This window comes from Macaca fascicularis, chromosome 1, assembly GCF_037993035.2.
Source record: "Macaca fascicularis isolate 582-1 chromosome 1, T2T-MFA8v1.1".
NCBI lineage: Eukaryota > Metazoa > Chordata > Mammalia > Primates > Cercopithecidae > Macaca > Macaca fascicularis.
Window position 1 is genome coordinate 13,497,990 of NC_088375.1, and position 24,864 is coordinate 13,522,853.

Sequence of the window (24,864 nt, forward strand, 5' to 3'; positions counted from 1 at the left end):
TCAGGTGAGCCACAGCGCCTGGCCGAATTTTTGCATTTTTAGTAGAGACGGGGTTTTACCATGTTGGCCCAGCTGGTCTCAAACTCCTGGCCTCAAGTGATCTGCCCACCTCAGCCTCCCAAAATGCTGGGATTACAGGCACGAGCCACCGTGCCCAGCCTCATCTAACTCTTTCTATGAACCACAGAAGTTCCGGCCTCACCCCTTAACTGCACATGCTTAGGACAGCATGAAAATAACATAGCAAAAGCTTTGAGAACAGAATTAGGATTCATACCACTGCTCACGTCTCTTGGAGTTGCAAAGACTAAAAATTAAGCTGAGATCAGAATCTAACCTCACCTAATCTAACAACACACTTCTAAATAGCCCGTGGGTCAAAAAGGAAATCAAAAGAGAAATTAGAAAATATTTTGAATTTATGTAAAAATGGATGGGACTCAGTGATTAAAGGGAAATTCGTACCATTAAATGCTGATTTTATTTCATTTTATTTTTTATAGAATATAGCTTTATTTATAGAATCTTACACATCATTTACAGGCCACAAAAGTTCATTTTATTTTCTAATTTCTTTTCATAACAGCTGAGTTATTTTTTAAAACAATGTGCTGGAGGCCAAGTGCAGTGGCTCATGTCTGTAATCCCAGCACTCTGGGAGGCCAAGGTGGGAGGATCGCTTGAGCCTTGGAGTTCGAGACCAGCCTGGGCAACATGGCAAAACCCCATCTCTACTAAAAATACAAAAATTAGCCAGATGCGATGGTGCATGCCTGTAGTCCCAGCTATTCAGGAGGCTGAGGCAGGAGGCACACTTAAGCCCCGGAGGTTGAGGCTGCAGTGAGCCGTGATCATGCCTCTGCACTCCAGCCTGGGTGACAGAGCAAACCCTGTTTCCAAAAAAAAAAAAAAAAGAAAAAAGAAAAAAAATACTGCAGTGGAATTGCAGAACTGCAAAGGGAAATAAGAACAATAAAATCCTAACTTCTCACACAAATATCAGACAACTTTTTTTTGCCGGGTGCAGTGGCTCACACCTGTAATCCCAGTACGTTGGGAGACTGAGGCAGGCAGATCACTTGAGGTCAGGAGTTTGAGACCAGCCTGGCCAAAATGATGAAACTCCATCTCTACTAGAAATACAAAAAAAAATTCGCGAGGTATGGTGGCACACACCTGTAGTCCCAGATACTCAGGAAGCTGAGGTGAGAGGATCACTTAAACCCAGGAGGCAAAGGTTGCAGTGAGCCAAGATTGCACCACTGTACTCCAGCCTGGGTGACAGCGCAAGACTCTGTCTCGAAAAAAAGAAAAAATATGCATATATAGACTTGTTTTTTTAGCTAATCCTCAGCATATTACCATCTTGTCAGAAGGGGACTTACTAAGACCAGGTCTTAGGTGACCCAAACAGAGCCTCCTTTTTTAAACCCAAGGTGATGGACCAATGAGGAATAGCCCCCCAAATTAACACTAGACACAAAATACCTGTAGGAGCAAGGACAGGGGCAGCCTGCCTGCCAGTGACTAGGTGAGAAGGAGCAGACACCTGGTACTGGCTTACTATTCCTGCGTGTGACGTGTACTTTCCTTGCTAACATTAACTGGGGCTGGTCCATCCAGAAAGAGGTTGAAGCTACTAATGCCAGGGGTGAAAAGTCTTTAGAACAACCGGCAACTCCTTAGACTTCTACATGTACAAATGCTTAAAACAGCACATTCAGCACCCAGAAGTCCAGCTCACGAGGCAAAGCTGTTGCCAACGGCAGCTTACCATCAGCAGATGATAACTGTCTCCAGCCCCACTAAGTTCCGACTAGGACCAACCTCTGCACCAAAAGAGTTTTGTTTTGTTTTGTTTTGTTGAGATGGAGTTTCACTCTTGTTGCCCAGGCTGGAATGCAATGGCATGATCTCAGCTCACCACAACTTCCACCTCCCAGCTTCAAGCGATTCTCCTGCCTCAGCCACCCAAGTAGCTGGGATTACAGGCATGCATCACCACACCCGGATAATTGCTTATATTTTTAGTAGAGACAGGGTTTCTCCATGTCGGTCAGGCTGGTCTCGAACTCCCGACCTCAGGTGACTCACCTCAGCCTCCCAAAGTGTTGGGATTACAGGCGTGAGCCACCGCGCCCGACCTTCAACAAGAGTTTTAAAAGGATTAAGGTAGCTGTCTGTGAAAGGAAATTTCTTAATATAGGTGTGCACAAAAAGAGAAAGCACCTATTATTTCATATTTTATTTTTCAACTTGTTAAAGGTTATATTTTTGAACTCCTCTCCTAAACAAGAAACCTGCTAACTCTAACTTAGTGTTCTCCAAAACAAAGGGTATTATTTTAAAGGTATAACAAGATCTATAGGGAATGCTAAAATTACGCACTTAATGCATCAATGTGAGTTAGGGAAAGCAAAATCTTCCAGAGTCTTAAACTTTGAGTGTTATTTTCTGGCAGCTCCTGAAAGCAATCTGAGAAAAATACAACAGAAAAGATGAAGAATTGTTTTATAACAACAATAATAAAGATAATATAAAAAGTTAGATTCCAACATTCAAGGAATTGGTTCTTTGGTTAACCTGGACCATAATCCTATCAGGAGTCAGTCCTGATATTTCATCTAGAATCCCAATCACTGAAGTTTTCCTCCCTCTTCAGCCTGTTCTCAAATCTATTGAAGTTAACAGGCAAGATAAGAGAGAAACTTGTATCACCAGCAGTTTCCTTGCTCATGCTCTTTTCAAGAATATCCCTGGTTTGAGAGATGTCTCCCAAGAAGGGAAAACAAAACTTTTGCCTTTTTGTTTTTTTCTGAGAGAGTCTTGCTCTATCACCTAGGCTGGAGTACAGTGGCGCTATCTTGGCTCACTGCAGCCTCGACCTCCCAGGCTCAAGTGATCCTCCCACCTCAGCCCCCCAAGTAGCTGGGACTACAGGCGCACACCACCACACCCAGCATATTTTTTTTGGGGGGGGTACCGTGTTTTGCCATGTTTCCCAGGGTAGTCTTGAACTCCTGAGCCCAAGTGATCCTCCCACCTCAGCCTCCCAAAGCGCTGGGATTACAGGTGTGAGTCACCACACCCAGCTGATGCTGCTTTTAATGATAAGAGTGGACAGTTTTTCTGTCTAAGAAGATTAAAAACTCACTGGTGGCGCGCAGTGGCTCACGCCTGTAATCCCAACAGTTTGGGAAGCCAAGGTGGGAGGATCACTTGGACTCGGGAGTTCGAAACCAGACTGGCCAACATGGTGAACCACCATCTCTCCTAAAAATACAAAAATCAGCCAGGTGTGGTGGCACATGCCTGTAATCCTAGCTACTCATGAGGTTGAGGCAGAAGAATTGCTTGAACCCAGGAGGCAGAGGTTGCAGTGAGCCGAGATCACGCCACTACACTCCAGCCTGGGTGACAGAGTGAGACTCTGTCAAAAAGAAAAAAAAAGATTAAAAAGTTAGGCAATGGCAATGAAGCAGTACTCTTATGCACACGAATCAGTTTGTGAACACAGCCCTTGGGCTGTAACTGTGGGCACCACTGAGAAAGGCTTCTGGAGAGGCTGGCTCCCCAAAGTGGCTAAAGAATCTCACATTATCCATATGATAGTAATAAATCAATTCACCCAGTGAACCCTGCAGATTAGCTTTCCTTGAAGTCAGGGTTCTGAGGCAAGGGCTCCAGAGTACCTGAGGCTGGCCCACAATTTTACAGACAAGTATATCCGTCCATTTTCTGCGCAGAATTAGAGCAATTCATATTCATATTCAATTCAACATAGGATTCAACTTTTTTTTTTTTTTTTTTTTTTTTTGCAAGGGAGGAAGCGGTAACCCAGACAGGTGGTTGAAAGCCCATTTGTAGCATAATCATTAGGGCTGCCATTCTGCAAACACCTGCAGTGCCCCAAACTAAGTTTGTGACCTTACATTTCAGAGACCCCTGTTATTCATGCTTTTATTTACGGAAGTAGCGAATCCTAAATTTTGCTTGCACTGATTCCATTTCTGATTACCCTTGTTCAAGCAGAGCATAAACTGCATTCCAGTTCTACCAGTCAGCTTGCCACTGTGCAGACGTCTCCACTAGGGGAGGATAGTTGTGTGGCCTCCCTTCTAACAGAGACGTCTGAGATATGCTCAGAATGTGTTTGTAGGGAGGCAGCTCTCAAGTCTTTTTCTTTTTTTTCTTTTTTTTAGACAGAGACAGAGTCTCACTCTGTCGCCCAGGGTGGAGTGTGGTGGCATGATCTCAGCTCACTGCAACCTCCACCTCACGGATTCAAAAGATTCTCATGCCTCAGCCTCCCAAATAGCTGTAACTACAGGTGCACACCAACACACCTGGCTAATTTTTGTATTTTTAGTAGAGACGGAGTTTCACCATGTTGGTCAGGCTGGTCTTGAACTCCTGGCCTCAGGTGATCCGCACACCTCAGCCTCCCAAAGTGCTGGGATAACAGGCATGAACCACTGCACCCGGCCTGCAAGTCTCTTAGAAGATAGGAGTTGGGAAGGGAAGTGGGAATCAGAGCAAAACATATTGTTTCCTCGTAGACTCTCTGACCCTCGATTCTGTCAGTGTTGATCTGAAAGAGGAGGTCCAGGCAGCTACATAACCTCCACATTATCTCACCTGGACAGCCAGGAAACACCAGGCACTGCCTCCAAATTAATACCCAGCAGTCCACTAGGAGCAGATGAGCATCATGACAAGACACAGCATCCGTTCCACTTCCTCTCCCACTCCAGATGAGCCCTGCCGCCCTTCTCACCCTGTTATCTGTTCTCACTTCCGGTTCTCTCTGAGAGAGGTAATAGGCAACTGAGCAGACTTCGAAAAAATGGGAGGGATTCCTGCATCTTCTCTGTAAGAAGAGGTGAACCTGTTTCAAAACTGGCCAGTCGGAGGTCCAGGATGTCCAGCCAGAGTCATGAGCCCCGAACTATGGATTCACCTCTCAATATTTCTAACCAAGTTATAACCACTGGCTCTATTTTTTGCATTGTCAGGTAAAGGATTCAAAAATCTTTCGGCACTGGGCAGGGTGCAGTGGCTCATGCCTGTAATGGCAGCACTTTGGAGGCTGAGACAGACGTATCACCTGAGGTCAGGAGTTCAAGACCAGCCTGGCCAACATGGTGAAACCCCATCTCTACTAAAAAAAAAAAAAAAAAATTACAAAAATTAGCCAGGCATGGTGGTGGGTGCCTGCAATCCCAGCATTGTAAGAAAACTGCAGATCAATGTTCCTCATGAACACAGACACAGAAATCCTCAAAAAATATTAACTGGACTCAGTTGTGTGTAAAAAGGTACATTGTGACAACATGGGGGTTTATCTTACAAAAGAAAGGCGAGGAAATAGGGGGCACATGAGTTTGGGGAGCTACAGGAGTTCTATGTGCATGAAACAGGATGAAAGATGGGGAGAGCCAGACATGAGGCTGGAGGAGGAGCAAGAGGCCAGCCTTGTATGTCAGGACTGCTTGAAAGGTTCACAAACCTTTTTCCTCTACTGCATGAGAACCCAACCTTGGCAACCACCTAGCTCTGTTACCATGTATTGCTGCTGTAACAAATTACCACATACTTAGTGACTTAACACCAGTTTATTATATTATAGTTCTAGAGGTCAGAAGTCCAAAATGGATCTCAGTGGGCTAAAACCAAGATGTTGGCAGAGCTGTGTTCCTTCAGGAAACACCAGGAGAAAATCCTTCTTGCCCTTTCCAGCTTCTAGAGGCTGGACACTTCCCTTCACTGGTGGCCCCGTTCCACCTTCAAAGCCAGCAGTGTAGCATCTTCATCTCTCTCTCTGACTGACACCAACTCTCCTGCCTCCCTCTTTCACTTACAAGGCCCCTTGCGATTGCATAGGGTCCACTAGGATAATCCATGATAACCTGCCTGTCTTAAGGCCAGCTAGTTAGCAACTTTAATTAATTGCATCTGCAACCGAAAACCCCCATTATCATGTAACATAACATGTTCACAGGTTCTGGGGAGTAGGACACAGATAACTTTGGGAAGCCGTTATTCTGCCTGCCTCACCTTGTAAACCAGTTAAGATGCTACATGTCAACTACATTGCCAGGCAACGTTGCTTACGGTAAAAATGGCCCCTGACTGGTGAATTACATATGGACTGGGAGTAGCTAGGAATGGAATTTAAATATCTGATGTAGACACCACGCTTTGAACTTCTCAGCATTTTGGTGACTGCTATGGTCTGAATGTTTGTGACCTGCCCCCCAAAAAATTCTGTGTTGAAACCTAATCCCCAGTGCAGTAGTACTGGGGCTTTAGGAGGTGATTAGATCATGGGGGCAGAGCCCTCACGAATGGGATTTGTGCCCTTATAAAAGAAGCCTGAGGAGCTTTTTTACCCCTTCCCCCAGGTGAGGACACAGTGAGAGGTGAACAGTCTGCCACCCAGAAAAGGACCGTCATCACAAGCTGACCATGCTGGCACCCTGAGCCTGAATTTCTAAGCTCAGGGAACTGTGAGAATACATTTTTGTGGTTTAAAAGCTACCCAGGACAGGCATGATGGCTCACGTCTGTGATCCCAGCACTTTGAGAGGCCAAGGTGGGTGGATCACTTGAGCCCAGGGGTTCAAGACCAGGCTGGGTAACACAACAAAACCCCACCTTTACTAAAAATACAAAAATTAGCCAGGTGCAGTGGTGTGCACCTGTAGTTCCAGATACTTGGGAGGCTGGGGCAGGAGGATCACTTGAGCCTGGGAGGTCAAGGCTGCAGTGAGTCACGATTGTGCCACTGCACTCCAGCCTGGGTGACAGTGAGACCCCGTCTCAAAAAAAACCTACCCAATTTATGGTATTTTGTTGTAGCGGCCCAGCGAACCAAGACAGTGATGCTTGTGAAAGGCACATCCCCTGCGAACTGTTACAAGAGATACTGCCCCTGTGGTGGGCATCTTCCCACGCGGACCCTGCCCCTCCCTGTGAAGGCCCCATCTGCTTGCACCGTGACCGTCACATAGGGCTAAGATAACTCCTGGATGCTACATACTCTGTTGTGAGAACTTCTCCAGGACTCCTCACACAAGGCAGCCTGGCCCTGTTCTGCTGGCAAGCCGGGGCCTCTGTCCCTGTCCTTCTGAAGAGATCAGAGCACATTCTGTCATCGTCTTGTGTGTCTGAATGTCTAGTCAATCTTCGACATCGTCCTGGGCTAAAGAGGGGCTGTCTTCCATCTAATAACCAATGAGGTGCCAACCCTTATATTTGTAAATACTTCATTTTCTTTTTCTATCTCTCTCTCTCCTTTTTTTTTTTTGAGACGAAGTCTCACTCTGTCGCCCAGGCTGGAGTCAAGTGGCACAATCTCACCTCATTGTAACCTCAACCTCCCAGGCTCAAGCGATTCTCATGCCTCAGCTTCCTGAGTATCTGGGACTACAGGCATGCGCCACCATACCTGACTAATTTTATTTATTTTTTATAGAGACGAGGTCATACTATGTTGCCTAGGTTGCTCTTGAACTCCTGGACTCAAGCGATCCTCCCACCTCAACCTCCCAAAGTGCTGGGATTACAGGCAAGAGCCACCACACCTGGCCAATACTTCATCTTGTTATCACCTCTTCATATATACTGGCAATGCTCAGGCAACCTCAGTTGAAACTGAGACCCAGAATGGTTGGTAATTTGCCCACATTTGCCCAGGAAGTTAGTGGGCTCTTCCCCCTTCTCAAATATGCCAAAAAACAACCCACCTGCTTGGCAACATTGTCTAATGCGAAGTTGGGATTAGTGCCCAGTTCTTCAAAAGATCTTTATGGACCCTAAGTCACAGATATACATCCAACCAATGAACAAATCTACTCACTGACTTCCTGCTGGTGCTGGGCACTACATATTCAAGAATCTCTGTCCAGGGAGGACGCAATGGCTCACACCTATAATCCCAGCACATTGGTAGGCCAAGTGGGAGGACTACTTGAGCCCAGGAGTTCCAGACCACCCAGGGCAACATAGCAAGACCCTGTCCTACAAAAAAATAAAAAATAATAAAAATTAGTCCAGCATGGTGGCACACACCTGTAGTCCCAGCTACTCAGGAGGCTGAGGTGGGAGGATCACTTAAGCCCAGGAAGTCGGAGGCTGCAGCGAGCCATGATGGTGTGATGGTGCCACTTCACTCTAGCCTGGGTGACACAGTGAAACCCTGTTTTAAAAAAGAGAGAGAGAGAGAGAGAGAGAATCTCTGCCCTGTGGGTAACTACATTTTATCTCTCTTGCAGTTCTTCTTTTTTTTTTTTGTAAGACAAATTCTCACTCTGCCACCCAGGCTGGAGTGTAGTGGCGCTATTTCAGCTCACTGCAAACTACACCTTCCAGGTTCAAGTGATTCTCCTGCCTCAGCCTCCCGAGTAGCTGGGACTACAGGATGGGCCACCACACCCAGCTAATTTTTGTATTTTTTTTTAGTAGAGATGGGGTTTCACCATGTTAACCAGGCTAGTCTTGAACTCCTGACCTCAGGTGACCTGCCCTCCTCAGCCTCCCAAAGTATTGGGATTACAGGCATGAGCCACCGCACCCGGCCTCTGGCAGTGCTTTTTTATCTTGACAGAGACACATGGCCAGGGTGAGAGAAAGAGGAAACCAGCAGTTTGGTAGGAATTTGAAACAGGAGGCTTATTCTAGCACCTTGAATAGGCAACAGTAGGAAAGCCAGAAATTAGTCAAAGATGATAAAGACATTCGAGAAAGACACAGGAACCAGCTTGAAGGGGCTCCCACTGGCCAAATCCAGGACAATTTATGCATCAAAATAAATACTGATAGTAATGAATTGTAGCCTACTGAATAAACCAGAAAACCCTGAGGGCGTCCTAATAGCAGCCAATAATTGGATATATTGAAAGTTTGATAAGGAACAAGTTTAGACAGTTTCAAGGTACCTTTCCACAAATTCTTATTCACCACAAAAATAAAAAGTAACTCTACAGTGAAGAAACTTGGTAGACACCACCTTAATCACGTGATGACAATGAACATCATTAATGGGACAAGGTGACATCTTGGGCTACTGGATAGGATGCAATGAGAAGAATGCAGTTTGTCTTCTGTGATATTCCTGCCAAAAGATAATACCTGCATCTAATGAGGAGACAGAAAAGAAGCCCAAATTGAGGGGTGTTCTACAAAATAACGGCCGCCATCTTGGAAGGTGCTGTGGGTCATCAAAGTCAAGGAAGGGCTGGAGGGAACTAAAGAGACATAAGAACTACATGTGGCGTGTGATTCTCAGCTGACTTCTACTGCTATGAAGGGCATTACTGGTACATTTGATGAAACCTGAATAGGGTTAGAGGGTTAGATGATGGTAACGTATCAATAATAGTTTCCTGACTTTGATGGCTGTATCATGGTTACGTAAGAGAATGTCTTTCTGTGTAGGAAATAAAAAGTATTCAGGGCTGACAGGGAGTTAGGTTGACATCTCCAATTCAAGTGGTTCAAGAAACTTTTTTTTTCCTTTTTTTGAGACAGGGTCTCGCTCTGTCATTCAGGCTGGAGTGCAATGGCGTGATCTCGGCTCACTGTCGCCTCCGCCTCCTGGTTCAAGCAATTCTCATGCCTCAGCCTCCTGAGTAGCCGGGACTACAAGTGTGTGCCACCACGCCCGGCTAATTTTTATCTAGAGATGGGGTTTCACCATGTTGTCCAGGCTAGTCTCAAACTCCTGAGCTCAAGTGATCTGCCTGCGTTGGCCTCTCAGAGTGCTGGGATTACAGGTGTGAGCCACTGCGCCTGGCCAGGAAACTTTTCTTTATGCCGTACTTGCAACCTTTCTGAAAACTTGAATTGTTACAAAATTCAAAACATTTAATGTTAAGACTCTTTTTTAAAAGTAAATGATGCCAACAAGCATATGAAAAGATGCTCCGCATCATTAGTCATTTGGCAAATGCAAATCACAACTAAAAGAGGGTACCGCTTCACACCCACGAGGACGGCTATAACCCAAAAAGTGGAAAATAACAAATGCTGGCAAGGATGTGAAGAAATTGGAGCTATTGCTGATGAGAATGTAAAATGGTTCCAAACAGGTACTCAAATACATGTTCATGGTGGCATTACTCACAATAGCCAAAAGATGGAAACGGCCCAAGTGTCTATCAGCAGATGGGCGGATAAACTAAATGTGGTGCACCTGCATCACGGAATACTCTTCAGCCATAAAAGGGAATGAAATACTGATACATGCTACAACATGCATGAATTCTGAAAACATTACGCTGAGTGAAAAAAGCTGGCCAGGCATGGTGGTTCATGCCTATAATCCCAGCACTTTGGGAGGCCAAGGTAAGAAGATCGCTTGGAGCCAGGTGTTCGAGACAAGCCTAGATAGCAATGTGAGATTCCTGTCTCTATTTAACAAGAACAACAACAAAAAATTGAGAGGCCAGACACACTGACTCACACCTGTAATCCCAGCACTTTCAGAGGCCGAGGTGATTGGATCATCTGAGGTCAGGAGTTCGAGATCAGCCTGGTCAACATGGCAAAACCCCCATTTCTACTAAAAATACCAAAATTAGCTAGGTGGGGTGGCAGGTGCCTGTAATCCCAGCTACTCGGGAGGCTGAGGCAGGAGAATCACTTGAACCTGGGAGGCGGAGGTTGTAGTGAGCTGAGATGGCACCACTGCACTCCAGCCTGGGCAACAGAGCAAGACTCCATCTCAAAAAAAAAAAAAAAAATCAAGTGAAAAAGAAAACAAAGGAAGGATCTAGTCACAAAAGACTGCATATTTTGTGATTTTATTTGTGTGAAATGTCCAGAATAGGTAAATCTGTAGAGACAGAAAGCAGACTGTTGGTTGCTAGGATCTGGGAGGAACGGTAAGTGGACAGAACTGCTTAATGGAATGAGGTTTTATTCTGAAGGTGTGGAAGTGCTTTGGAACTAAATAGTGGTGGTGTTTGCAAAACATTGTGAATGTACTAAATGTCACTGAGTTGTTCATTTAAAAATGATTAATTTTATTGTAAGTGAATTTAACCTCAATACTTTTTTAATTCAAGCATTTTGATGTGAATTTGGTATTTTTTAAAAAGGAAATGGGAAGTGATAAAACATAGTTGGCAGCAGCTGGCAGCAGCCTTTAGAAACAGCATTTCCTAGCCGGGCGCGGTGGCTCACACCTGTAATCCCAGCACTTTGGGAGGCCAAGGTGGACAGATCACGAGGTCAGGAGTTCGAGACCATCCTGACATGGTCAAACCCTGTCTCTACTAAAAATACAAAAATTAGCTGGGCATGGTGGTGGGTGCAACTCAGGAGGCTGAGGCAGGAGAATCGCTTGAACCCAGGAGGCAGAGGTTGCAGTGAGCCGAGATCGTACCACTGCACTCCAGCCTGGGTGACAGAGCAAGACTCTGCCTCAAAAAAAAAAAAGAAAAGAAAAGAAAAAGAAAGAAAGAAACAGTATTTCCTATAGCTGGTCCTAGAGGATGGAGTCGCCTCATCTTTCTTGGACAGTCTTGAAGTCCCACATCAGAATGGACCAAAGTGAGGGGAGGGGGCTGGGCACTGTGCTGGGCAGGAGAAAGCCTCCAGGACCCAGGCAGGGAGGCTGGCCTCATGACAGCTGCTCGTGTGGCTCTGCTCTGAAGTTGGAGGCGGCACCCTAACCCTAGCAAGATGACTGAAAAACCATGCTGATGGGATGGCATGAAAGAGAGTCAGGCTGGGAGGAGTGAATGGATGAACTGCCGAGAACTCATTCTCCCTGATCAAAGCGCGTGACCCACTAAATTCGTGCTGGTGGTTTTCTACTACAGAGTCTGCGAAGTACAATGCATTTGCTTCAGATAATTCACAGAACCGCTTGTCTGCATGGTTTCCGCTGTAGACGGCTGCCTCCCGAGAGTAGGCCCCATGTTGCACCCAGCAGCGATGGCCAACCTCATTGAACACCACACTGTCCATCCGTGCTGCGTAATCTGATGTCGGTGGTGACACCATAGCTCATCTGTCACTTCTCCATTTAGCACCATTTCACTATTTGGTCTAGAAAGAATAATTTATTAGTTTTATTGGCACTAAAATCTGAAAAGTGCAGATTGAAGAACATAGAAAGAAACCTTCAGGGCCAGGCACGGTGACTCACGCCTGTCATCCCAGCACTGTGGGAGGCCGAGGTGCACAGATCATTTGAGGTCAGGAGTTCAAGACCAGCCTGGCCAACATCGTGAAACCCATTTCTACTAAAAATACAAAAAAAAAAAAAAAATAGCTGGGCGTGGTGGTACGCACCTGTAATCCCAGCTACTCAGGAGGCTGAGGCAGGAGAATTGCTTCAACCTGGAAGGTGGAGCTTGCAGTGAGCCAAGATCACGCCACTGCACTCCAGCCTGGGTGATGGAGTGAGACTCCGTTTCAAAAAAAAAAAAAAAAAGGAAAGAAAGAAAAGAAAGGAAAGAAGGAGGGAAGGAAGAACGGATGAGCATGGGGCTTCCTTCCTCTGCCCGCCCCGCCCCCGCATGCTGCTTTGGGCCAAGGGTCTGCACAGGACCCAGCCTTCTGACCCATGCTCCCCCTTGCCCATGAGCCTCCCACAGCCAGGACTTCCGCTACCCCTGCAAGTCATGAGTTGCTCTAACTCCCTGTGAACTCCATCTCTATCAGTCCTCCCGTCTGCTGGTCATGTGCTTCTCAGTTTCCTAAAGGCCTCCTAAGTTCAGCCTGGCCCCATGTGAACTCACGGTCACCCCATTCCACTTGCTTTTTTCTAAGTGTGCTGAACAGCACAGCACCATCTCCCTGGTGGTCAGCCCAGGTGTGCCTTCCTTTCCCACCTCCCCAGCATCCAGATCGTAACCACATCCCCTGGCTCTTCCACCTTCCTCACCACCTGGCCCTCCACCCCGTCTCCCTACCAGAGCGTCAGCATCTAGACTCCCGTGGTTCCCTCATTGGTCTGCTTGATTTTTATTAATTTTTTACTTTTTATTTTTCAGACGGAGTCTCACTCTGTCATCCAGGCTGAAGTTCAGTGGCACAATCTCAGCTCACTGCAACCTCTGCCTCCCATGTTCAAGCGATTCCTCTTCCTCAGCCTCCGGAGTAGCTGGGGTTATAGGCACATGCCACCAGGCCTGACTAACTTTTTGTATTTTTTAGTAGAGACGCGGTTTCACTATATTCAGGCCAGGCTGGTCTCGAACTCCTGACTTCATGATCCTCCCACCTTGGTCTGCTTATTTTGTTCACCTCTGATCCATTCTCCACACTAGGTTGAAGTGATCTTTCTAGAATGTAACAGCAGAGCGTGGTGGCGCACCTACAATCCCAGCTACTTGGAAGGCTGAGGCCAGAGGATCGCTTAAGCCCAGGAGTTCAAGACCAGCCCAGGCAACATAGTGAGACCCCCCCACCCCTAACTGTCAATCAAAAAAATAAAATGTAACAGCAATCTTTTTAATTCTCTGTTAAATAACCCTTCATTTGATGACACCTGCCTACATGATACTAGCCCCACACTCTTGTAGCACTCAAGGCCCTTCCTGGTCTGCTCCCTGTCCTCCTGGGCTCCAGGAATAAGGGACCACCCAGGGTTTCCAGAAAGTGCCAGCCTGGTTTTCAGTTGCTCCATCTTTGCCCATTCTGTACCACCACACTTGCGTGGGAGTTCTGCCTCGAACTCGCCCTCTCTGCTGACAGCGCCTAGTGGGTCCCATTCATCTTCCCAGGCTCAAATTAAGTATAAAGCCCTTCCTAACCTTATCCTTACCTCCCTCCCCAAGAAGAATTGATCATCTTCTCCTTCTTGGCTCCTCTACCCTTTACCGACATCCGTGGTGGCACCTTGATTTGATCGTTGAGTTTGCTGCTGTTAGTTTTATCTCCAAATAAATAGAAGGCAGGAATCACGGGCCGGGCTCAGACGCTCACGCCTGTAATCTCAGCACTTTGGGAGGCTGAGGCGGGCAGATCGTGAGGTCAGGAGTTTGAGATCAGCCTGGCCAACATAGTGAAACACTATCTCGACTAAAAATACAAATATTAGCTGGGTGTGGTGGCGCATGCCTGTAATCCCAGCTACTGGGGAGGCTGAGGCAGGAAAATCGCTTGAACCTGGGAGGCAGAGGTTGTGGTGAACCAGGATCATGCCACCGTACTCCAGCCTGGGTGATATAGCCAGACTCCATCTCAAAAACAAATAAATAAAAAGCAGGAATCATATTCCAGCTCCACCCACTTCCTCATTTCTTCAGTGTGATGCCTGACATAGTATGTATTGAATGAATGAATGAATGAATGATATGGGGTTCTCATCTTATTTTCATACTTATTAGCTATTTAATGGCTCTGGACAAATGACTTAGCTGGCTGGATATCAATTTTCTCATTTTATAAATAAAAAAATTGAGGTGAGTATAGGTTGTAAATTCTGCTTCTCAGTTCATGCACCCATCACTGTAAGATATTCCTCTCCCACAGCCATGAAACACCATACAATTCTCAGAGAGGCATTTCTTGTAGGTATTACAAAGAACAACAACAACAAAATCCGATTCTTTGTAGCAGTGAGCACAGACCTGTAGCCACATTTCTGGGTTCCTGACTATACTGAGTTCAGAGTTTGCCCCCAGAATTCATATATACCCAGAACTTTGGAATATGACTTTATTTGGAAAGTGGGTCTTTGCAGATATGATTAAGTTGAGGTCATACTGGATTAGATTAGAGTGGGACCTAAGACCAATGGCTGGTATCTTTATAAGAAGTGAAGATGGGGCCGGGCGTGGTGGCTCACGCCTGTAATCCCAGCACTTTGGGAGGCCAAGGTGGCAGATCACGAGGTCAGGAGATCGAGACCATCCTAGTTAACATGGTGAAACCCCGTCTCTACTAAAAATACAAAAAATTAGCTGGGCGTGGTGGCAGGCACCTATAGTCCCAGCTACTTGGGAGGATGAGGCAGGAGAATGGCGTGAACCCAGGAGGTGGAGCTTGCAGTAAGCCGAGATTGCACCATTGCACTCCAGCCTGGGTGACAGAGCGAGACTCCGTCTCAAAAAAAAAAAAGAAGCAAAGGTGACACAGTGAGACACAGAGAAGTGGGTTATGTGAAGATGGGGGCAGAGATTGGAATGATGTCAACAAATCAAGGAATAAATGCCAAGTGCTATCAGAGGTTACCAGTTGATAGGAAAAGATGAGGAAGAAGGATTTTCCCCTAGAGCCTTCAGAGGGAGCATGACCCTGCCAACACCTTGATTTTGGACTTCCAGCCTCCAGAGCTGTGAGAGAATACATTTTTGTTGCTTAGAACCACACGGTTTATAGTAATTTGTTCCTGCAGCTCTAGGAAGCTGAGACATGGCCCAGCCACGCCATCTCTCAACTGCCTTTTCGGCCCCCTTGCAGTGAACTGTCCACTTCGGTAGAGCTGCGATAAGACTCGAATGAAAATGAATTCATTCTAGACTGTAAGGTTTACAGACTGTACAAACACACAGGACATGGATTTATGTTCCTCCGTACATGCCGGTCAACACCGTGGTCCAGTTTAAGTAACCTGAATAACCCCAAAGTCAGAAAGAATTAACATCGCAGTCAGTGAGGGCTGATTAAAAGCCTCAGGCCATGAGTAGACTTCTAACATCTTCTATCGATTAAGATTTTTGTTTTCTACCTGCAAGGCCGAAGCAATGTGTCAGGGAGTGTCTGGGGGGCCAGCTGGGTGAGGGAGTGGGTGGCGTGAACGGTCCCACGGAAGGTGGATCTAGTTTCTCTTTCTGCTGTTTATTCTGCACTAATTTGTCAAATGTCCCTTAAGTATAACCGCGGTCTGCCAACCTTCTCTAATTTTCTTGACCTTAAAAAGAACCAGATAAGGTGACAGGTGTCCAGCAGGCCCCAGCGTCGTTCAGATCCCACATTCTCTTCCTAAGAAACTGTGGTTGTCTCTCAAGTCCATTACAACCCGTGCCATGCCCAAAGCTTCCAATCCCTGGACGTGTTTAGCATCTGTGTGATTAGGTGTTATTAGATCAGCTGGATGCTATCAGGCACTCAAGATGTAAATTAAGTAATTGAGATCCATACTGTAAAATGCATCAAGCTTGCCTATCACAGTATTTAATTTGCAAAGTGGTTGAAGTCGGAGTGGGGAAGAGTCATCCCCCTGCGAGGGGGACCGTGTTCCTACTGCAGACATAGAGCCCTGGGTGTCTGGGCGGGAGGGCACTCCCTTCAGGGGTCAGGACATTCAGCTCCAGCCTAGGATGACTGAGAAACAGCAGAATTGGTCATGTGGTGCTAAAATGCCACCTTACACATCCATGTGCACAGAGAGAAAGCCTGTGCCCTTTGCTGACGCAGCGATTATCATGTCCAGGTGAATTAGGACTTCCCCTGCCTATTATTATTATTATTATTATTATTATTATTATTACTAAGACAGAGTCTCGCTCTGTTGCCCAGGCTGGAGTGCAAGCGGAGCGATCTCAGCTCACTGCAACCTCCACCTCCTGGACTCAAGCAATTCTCCTGCCTCAGCCTCCTAAGTAGCTGGGACTACAGGCACCTGCCACCACACCTGGCCAATTTTTGTATTTTCAGTAGAGACAAGGTTTCACTATGTTGGCCAGGCTAATCTGGAACTCCTGACCTCAAACGAGTCACCCGTCTCCCAAAGTGCTGGGATTACAGTCGTGAGCCACCGCGCCCGGCCCTCCCCTCCCTTTTAGATCCCGGTGTGGAAGCGAACGTGACCTCCATTCTTGGAGGAACGCCAAGATGTCAACTCAGTTAGTGAAATTCTTGTGACAAGTCAAAGCCAATTTATCTTACAGCTGAAAGGGTGGAATCTTATCAGTGCTCACGCTGAATGCTAGGAGAACCCAGCCTGAACATTGGAGCAAAAGCAGTGCTATCTTGTGGGCCTGGTATCTAACAGAATTTTAGGGTAAAATGTTAGACCCTAGAAATAAACACAGTTTCACTAGGTGGAATCCTTGTTAGACCTGAGTGCCTCGTTGTATTGAGTTTCCCAAATAGAAGCTCTTAAATGAGTACTTCTGTCTCAGGTTTAAAAGCATTTTCAAGGCGGTCATCCAGTATACTAACGTCTGTTGAAATACTGTATCGGTTAGTGAGATGTAAAGCTGCTGTGACAAAGAAACCCAGAAGCATAGTGACTTAAAGAGTGGGGAAACGTATTTCACTTTCTCATACAAGCCCAGAAGTAAGAAGCCAGGCTAACGGGGCCGCTCAGCTCCAGGGGAGATTTGGGGACACGGGCTCCTTCTGTTTTGTTTCTCTCTCATCTCCCAGGACTGTGCTTCTCAGATTCTCTTGAGCATCGGAACCACCTGGAGGCCTTGTTAAGCCCCTTCCCACGCCCAGAGCTCCTTTTTTGTTGTTGAGACAGAGTCTCACTCTGCTGCCTAGGCTGGAGTGCAATGGCGCCATCTCAGCTCACTGCAACCTCCGCCTCCCAGGTTCAAGCAATTCTCCTGCCTCTGCCTCCCAAGTAGCTGGGATTACAGGCACCTGCTACCACGCCCGGCTAACTTTTGTATTTTTAGTAGAGAAGCGGTTTTACCATGTTGGCCAGCCTGGTCTCAAACTCCTGACCTCAGGTGATCCACCTACCTTGGCCTCCCAAAGTGTTAGGATTACAGGCATGAGCCACCGCGCCCAGCCCCAGAGCTTCTATTCAGTAGGTCTGAGTGGGCCCAAGCATTTGCATTTCTGACATGCTCCCAGGGGACATTGATGCCTCCAGTCCAGGGACCACACCTGGAGGCACCACTCAGGCCACTGTCCTTGCCTGCCCTTGTTGAAGTTAAGCTGCAGACACATCCACGTGTGATGGGAAAGAGCTCAGAAGTCCCCAAATAGGATGTGAAAGCCCAGGCCTGGAAGTCGCACCCATCATTTCCACTCATTCGTCATCGGCATCTCCACTGGCAAGACGTGAGTCACAAAGCCACACATAGCTGCAAGCGACCCTGGGGAAAATCTAGCCAGGGGCCACCTGCCCTGCCACCATGACATTCTTGTGAGAGGAAGAGGAGCACGGATTCTGTGGACAGCCAGCCCACATACACCCATGACAATACGATCATTGCTTATTTATACATCTCCCCCTCAGCACCTGAGCTCTTTGAGGGCAGGCAAGTCTCATTCCATCTTACGGCTTCAGAATCTATCATAGAAAGCAACGTAGATGCTACGGTCCAGGTCAAGTGCTTTGGTTATACACTGAGAGCCGGGCGCCTCCCTCATAAGAATTTTCATCAGTCAGCATGGTGATTCCAGTAGTCCATGGCACCCCTCACCAGACAGTAAGCTCTGTGAGAGCAGAGACCTCACACCTGTGCCTCAAAGCCGAGCACCACTAGGGGGCTCCTCTTTTAGATGATTTAATTAATTCTAGTAGCTCCATCTTTCATCCATTGCTTGGAATGGATTTCAGATGTCAGACCACCAACCTATCCCATACTCTAAGAAGGGGTTTTAGACACCTTCCCTGTATCATCACTATTTCTCAAAATAAGGAAGTTGTTGGAGCCATCAGTACATCTGTGTGACTCTGGGTCATTACCCGTCACAACCCAGAGCTAATTTCGCTCCATTTAAGAACTGAAACAGCAGCAGCCATGGGGAATTAAAGTCACTGTTGAAGCCTCAGTTTATTCTTTCATGCCTATGAGAGTCACGTTTGTATGGACTGGCTACGGCATGCCTGCCCTATCTTGGCAATTGGGGCACAGAAGCCAAAAAAACAAGGCCTCTGGCCTTGAGGGCTCCCAGTTCGCTCACGGCCAGCCAGTGGGTCTTCCCACCACCTCACAATGAAACACAGCAATTTATTCAAAGACGAATATGTTTTCTTCTTTTGAGAGGGAAGAAAAGCTTTTGAAAACATCACGGTAAAATTTAGTGCTATTAAAAAGCAGCTTTCAGCCAGGAGAGGTGGCTCATGCCTGTAATCCCAGTGCTTTGGGATGCCAAGGTGGGAGGATCCTTTGAACCAGGAGTTCAAAACCAGCCTGGGCAATAAAGTGAGATCCTGTCTCTACAAAAAGTTTTAAAATTAGCTGGGTGTAGTCCTAACTACTCCAGACGCTGAGGTTGGAGGATCACTTGAGCCCAGGAGATTAAGGCTGCAGTGAGCTGTGATTGTACCACTGCACTCCAGCCTGGGTGACAGAGCAAGACCCTCTCTCTTTCTTACACACACACACACACACACACACACACACACAAAAGCCAGGCGCCATGGCTCATGCCTGTAATCCCAACACTTTGGGTGGCCAAGGTGGGCAGATCACTTGAGGTCAGGAGTTCAAGACCAGCCTAGCCAACATGTTGAAACTCCATATCTACTAAAAATATAAAGATTAGCTAGGTATGGTGGCACATGCCTGTAATCTCAGCTATTTGAGTGGCTGAGGCAGGACAATTTCTTGAACCCAGGAGGTGGAGGTTGTGGTGTGCCAAGATCGTGCCACTGCGCTCCAGCCTGTGTGACAGAGTGAGACTCTGCCTGTCTCAAAAAAACAAAAACAAAAACAAAAACAAAACAAAACAAAAAAACAGCTTTCTCCCGCAACCGGACAAAGGAATCCAGTCAAGAGCTAAATTCCCATCAACTCCAACAACCTGTGTTATTTTGAGAACTAGCAATGATACAGGGAAGGTGTCTACAACCACTTCCCGGGGTAGGCTGGTGGGTTGACATCTGAAATATGTTTCAAGCATTGGATGGAAGATGCTATGCAAATGCCAGAAGGACAAGGATAAATTGATAGTGTCTTTTCTGATGTGTGGCCTCTCAAAGAGCTTCTAGAGTTAGTAAATCATCTAAAAGAGGAATCTAAAAAGCTGACGGGGCTGTGAATAACACTAAGGGTCAGGAGAACAGCAACTCTGCTGCCCACCACTGTTACGACTGACTCACGTGTCTTCAGCCAGGCTCTTCATCTTGGACACTGCATAAGGCAGGACTGGGCCCTGCTGGTCTAGCTCAGAACTTCTCAAACTCTAACGCAAACCTGAATCACCTGGGTTAAAATGCAGATTCGGCCGGGTGCAATGCCTCACACATGTAATCCCAGCGCTTTGGGAGGCCAAGGCGGGTGGATCCCTTGAGGTCAGGAGTTTGTCATTAGCCTGGCCAACATGGTGAAACCCCGTCTCTACTAAAAATACAAAAATTAGCCGAGCATGTTGGCTCACGCCTGTGATCCCAGCTACTCGGGAGGCTGAGGCAGGAGAATCACTTGAACCTGGGAGACGGAGCTTGCAGTGAACCAAGATGGCGTCACTGCACTCCAGCCTGGGCAACAGAGGGAAACTCTGTCTCAAAAACAACAACAACAACAACAACAACAACAACAACAAACCTGTAGATTTGACTTCATAGGTTTGGGTAGGACCTGAGATTCTGCATTGCTAATGAGCTCCCAGGGATACTGAAGCTGATGCCTCCCACCAGGCTGTGAGTAGCAGCACCCAGCCTCCCCAGCCTCCCCCAGCCAGTCCTGTTGAGTGAGAGCCTGAGATCCGGGTGACACGACATCTGATGGGACACCAAAGTGTGGGACGCTCCAGCTAGATGCACACTTGAGCAGCGTGTCTCAAACACGGCTGCACATTAAAATCACCTGGGAAGGCCGAGTGTGGTAGCTCACTCCTGTAATCCCAGAACTTCGGGAGGCCAAGGCAAGGGGATCACTTGAGGTCAGGGGTTCAAGAGCAGCCTGACCAACATGGTGAAACCCCATTTCTACTAAAAATACAAAAATTAAGCTAGGCATGGTGGCATGCACCTGTAATCCCAGGTACTTGGGAGGCTAAGGCAGGAGAGTCACTTGAACCTGGGAGTCGGAGGTTGCAGTGAGCCGAGATCACACCACTGCACTCCAGCCTGGGCAACAGAGTGAGCCTGTCTCAAAAAATAAAAATAAAAAAATCACCTGGGAAGCTTCAACATCCACTGATTCCTCAGTCCTCCCCCAGAGATTGTGGCTTAAAAGGCCTGGGGTTTGACTTGAGCATCAAGATCTTTATTTTTTTAATTTTATATTTTTGGGATTTTTTGAGACAGGGTCTCTGTTGCCCAGGCTGGAATGCAGTAGCATGATTATAGCTCACTGCAGCCTCAAACTTCCAGGCTCAGGCAATCCTCCTGCCTCAGCCTCCTCAATAGCTGGGATCACAGGCATGTGCCACCACACCCAGATAATTTTTTAATTTTTTGTAAAGATGGGGTCTGACTGTGTTGCCCAGGCTGGTCTTGAACTCCTGGGCTCAAACAATCCTTCTGCTGCAGCCTCCCAAAGCACTGGGCTTACAGGCATGAGTCACTCCATCCAGCTGGAATCAGGATCCTTGAAAGTCCCCCACAGTGGTTCAGATGTACAGCAAAGTCTGAGAAGCTCTGGTTGCCGATAGAGCAGTGGTTTTATCAGAATCCCCAAGAGAGCTAAGACAGCACTCTAAGGTCATGGAGGTGGGTAGAGCAGGGCCTTAGTCTCATTACATTCCCAGAGGATTCTGATCCCAACCAAATTTGGGGAAACGATGGTAGAGAACGGCTTCCCCACAGTGGGCTGGGGAGTGTGGGTGCAGCCTACAGGTGCTCTGCCTGGATCCAGCACCTCAGCCCTCTGGGTGGGGCCTTGGGTAGCCAGAGTCAGTGGAGCCAGTTGCCTCAGTGGGTCTGTTTTCCCCAGAATGTGGTGGAAAAGTATAAGAAGCACTGTTATATTAAAATACAAAACCAAGGCCGGGTGCGGTGGTTCACGCCTGTAGTCCCAGCACTTTGGGAGGTGTGTGGATCACCACCTGAGGTCAGGAGTTCAAGGTTAGCCTGGCCAACAGGGTGAAACCCTGTCTCTACAAAAACAGAAAAAAAACATTAGCCAGGCGTGTTGGCGGGCACCTGTAATCCCACCTACTTGGGAGGCTGAGACAGGAGAATCACTTGAATCTGGGAGGCGGAAGTTGCAGTGAGCTGAGATCACACCACTGCACTCCAGCCTGGGCAACAGAAAAAAATATATATATATATATATTTATATATATATATATACACACACACACACACACACACACACAAATCAAACAAATTAAAAAAAAAAAAAAAACTAAACTAAAACATGAAGCATTCCTGGATCTCTGTCAGAGCTCTTTACAAGGTCACAAGTCCCATTCATAAGAGCTCCGTCCTCATGACTTAACCACCTCTCAGAGGTCCCACCTCCTAATAGCATCACTTTGGGGCTTTGGATTTCAAAATAGGAATCTGGGGGGCGGGGGGACAGAAACATTCAGACCATAGCACAGGCTGAGAAAAATGCACCAAACATAACTTCAAACCATCTCCCCTGAAGTTGAAACCAAAATGAATTTGGATTCCATTTTAGCCAGGGGAGCAAACAGGTCTGTCAGCTTATTCTTGCCGGGCTTTTAGCTTTGCTCCAAGTTCATTAGGATCCCTCGGAGATGGATGCTGTAGGGCAGAGCACTCGGTAAACCCTTGGGGAATGAACTCATTGATCTGCCCACCTGGGCCTCCCAAAATGCTGAGATTACAGGCATGAGCCGCTGTGCCCGGCCAGGTGTATATTTTTATAAGAAGAAAACACATTTGACAGAGGTTTGGCTGGAGCTGGGGCTGCTCGTGTTGGGGGTGGCAGAGCGACTGGGCATGCAGGTTTGCGGGGGCCAGGGGAGCAGTCTGGTGAGGCCTGGGGTGGCCTGTGGCCCCGAAGTTGTGTTTCCAGTCTGCTCTGGGTCAGATCTGAGGGCTCTCTGTCTGCCTTGAGCTCCCCATCTCCCCAAGGTCTGATATGGAGTCCCCAGGCTTTGGGGGAAGGCTGCTGAGCTTGAGGAGAGGGGAACCATGGGATGGGGTGGATGGGGACGCTGGGAACAATGTCAGGGGGTCCCCACACCTCTAGACACATCTCTGGTTGTGCTTTCAGGTGACCTCAAAGCAGCAGCTCTGAATTCGCCTCTCATCTGACGACTGACCGCTGCTGCCGCCGCCAGCCTCTGTCCCCTTCCCGGGCCTGTCACACGGCTGCCTCTCAGCAGGTAAGGAGAGTGACTTACCTGTGCAGGGGCAGGGGGACAGCAGGTGTCTTCGCCAGGAGCGTGTGTGGGGGCCAGGGTGAGACTCAGTTCTCAGGATCCTTGATGGTGGCCAGGTCCTCACAGCGTCATTTTCTTCTAGCAGTCATCACTGTCCTGTCCCCTTCTCCCACCCTCCATGGCAGACATGGAGCCCTTAGAAACCTTGTACCACCTCCTGTTATCCCCTATGTGAGTGGATGCGCCCCTGTTGGGGGAGCAGAGGAGGAGAACCGAGCCATCGCCGAGGGCTGCTGGGCCTTGGCTGGGGAACTGTGCTGTATGCTTCCCTGTGGGAAAAGAGACGCTATCGCGGTGAGCCTCCTTGTTGAGCAAGGATGAAAGGAGGTCGACCACTCACTCCCTCCCCATCCTCAGTTTAAGCTGCTGGGTCCCTTCAGGCTCAGGGATAGCTGTAGGCTGGCTGCAGTATTCTACTGACAGATACTTATCAACTGCTCATGGACAGAAGTCATAGTTAGGGAGGATGGCTACAGAGGCACAATGCCATCCGTCTTCCAGAAATTCTAAATACTGTGCCCCAAGTCAAGTCAGATCAGAAGCACTGGGAATGGAACCACCTTTCATTGGTCTCCCAGCCCCAACTTTGCATTTACTGAGTTGTGTGCTGCAAGATGCAGCCCATCAGAATATTACAGGGCATGATCGTACGCAGGGGTTCACACCTGTAATCCCAGCATTTTGGGCGGCCAAGACGGGTGGATCCCCTGAGGTCAGGAGTTTGAGACCAGCCTGGCCAACATGGTGAAACCCGTCTCTACTAAAAATACAAAAATTAGCCAGGCATGGTGGTACGCACCTGTAATCCCAGCTACTCGGGAGGCTGAGGCAGGAGAATCGCTTGAACCCAGGAGGTGGAGGTTGTAGTGAGCCCAGATCGCACCACTGCACTCGCAGCCTGGGTAAAAGAGCAAGACTCCATCTCAAAAAAAAAGAATGTTACAGAGCAAACCGGGGTCTGCTTGCCCAGTGTGGTAAGACCACCGAGGTTTTGCAGTGGAAGAAAGGAGGGTGTTTAATTGCTGGGCACCAAGCAAGGAGGACTCGGCGGCTCATGCTCAAATCCTGACCAGTGGCTTGCAGGTAAGGGTTTTTTAAGTCGGGGGTACATTTCAGGAAAGCAGAAGTTACAAGTAAGATTGTAAAATCAACACATGGCGGTTACACACTGATTTTGGCTGAAAAGGGCGGGTATCTTGAAGCCAGCGCATAGAGGTCATGGACAGATTTAAAGATCTTCTGATTTGCAATTAGTTAAGGAAAAGAAGCTTTGTTTTAAATGTTGGAGTCAGCAAAAAACAATGTTAGCTCTGGTTTGTGGGCAGGACTCCCTCCAGGCCCCTCAGGAAGAAATTAATTAATTAATTAATTTAGAGATAGCGTCTCATTCTGTCACCCAGGCTGGAGTGCAGTGGCATGATCCCGGCTCACTGCAACCTGTGCCTCCCGGGTTCAAGCAATTCTCCTGCCTCAGCCTCCTGAGTAGCTGGGATTACAGGCGCACGCCATCCCACCCGGCTAATTTTTTTTGCATTTTTAGTAGAGATGGGGTTTCACCATGTTGGCCAGGCTGGTCTCGAACTCCTGATCTCAAGTGATCCACCCACCTCTGCCTCCCAAAGTGCTGGGATTACAAGCGTGAGTCACCGCACCTGGCCCACGAAGAAATTTAGAACCAAGAGCGGCGGTCAGAGTTGA

At 47.6% G+C, this 24,864-nt stretch overlaps 1 protein-coding gene across 1 annotated transcript in view; it reads left to right on the forward strand.

The window, feature by feature from the left end:
- The window catches only part of GNG4 (G protein subunit gamma 4), a 95,058-nt gene that overhangs the window by 28,206 nt on the left and 41,988 nt on the right, over positions 1-24,864 (forward strand). The window contains exon 2 of the mRNA XM_045391508.2: positions 22,998-23,109. The gene's annotated coding sequence lies outside the window, so the exon portion shown is untranslated. The remainder of the gene's footprint in view (positions 1-22,997; positions 23,110-24,864) is intronic.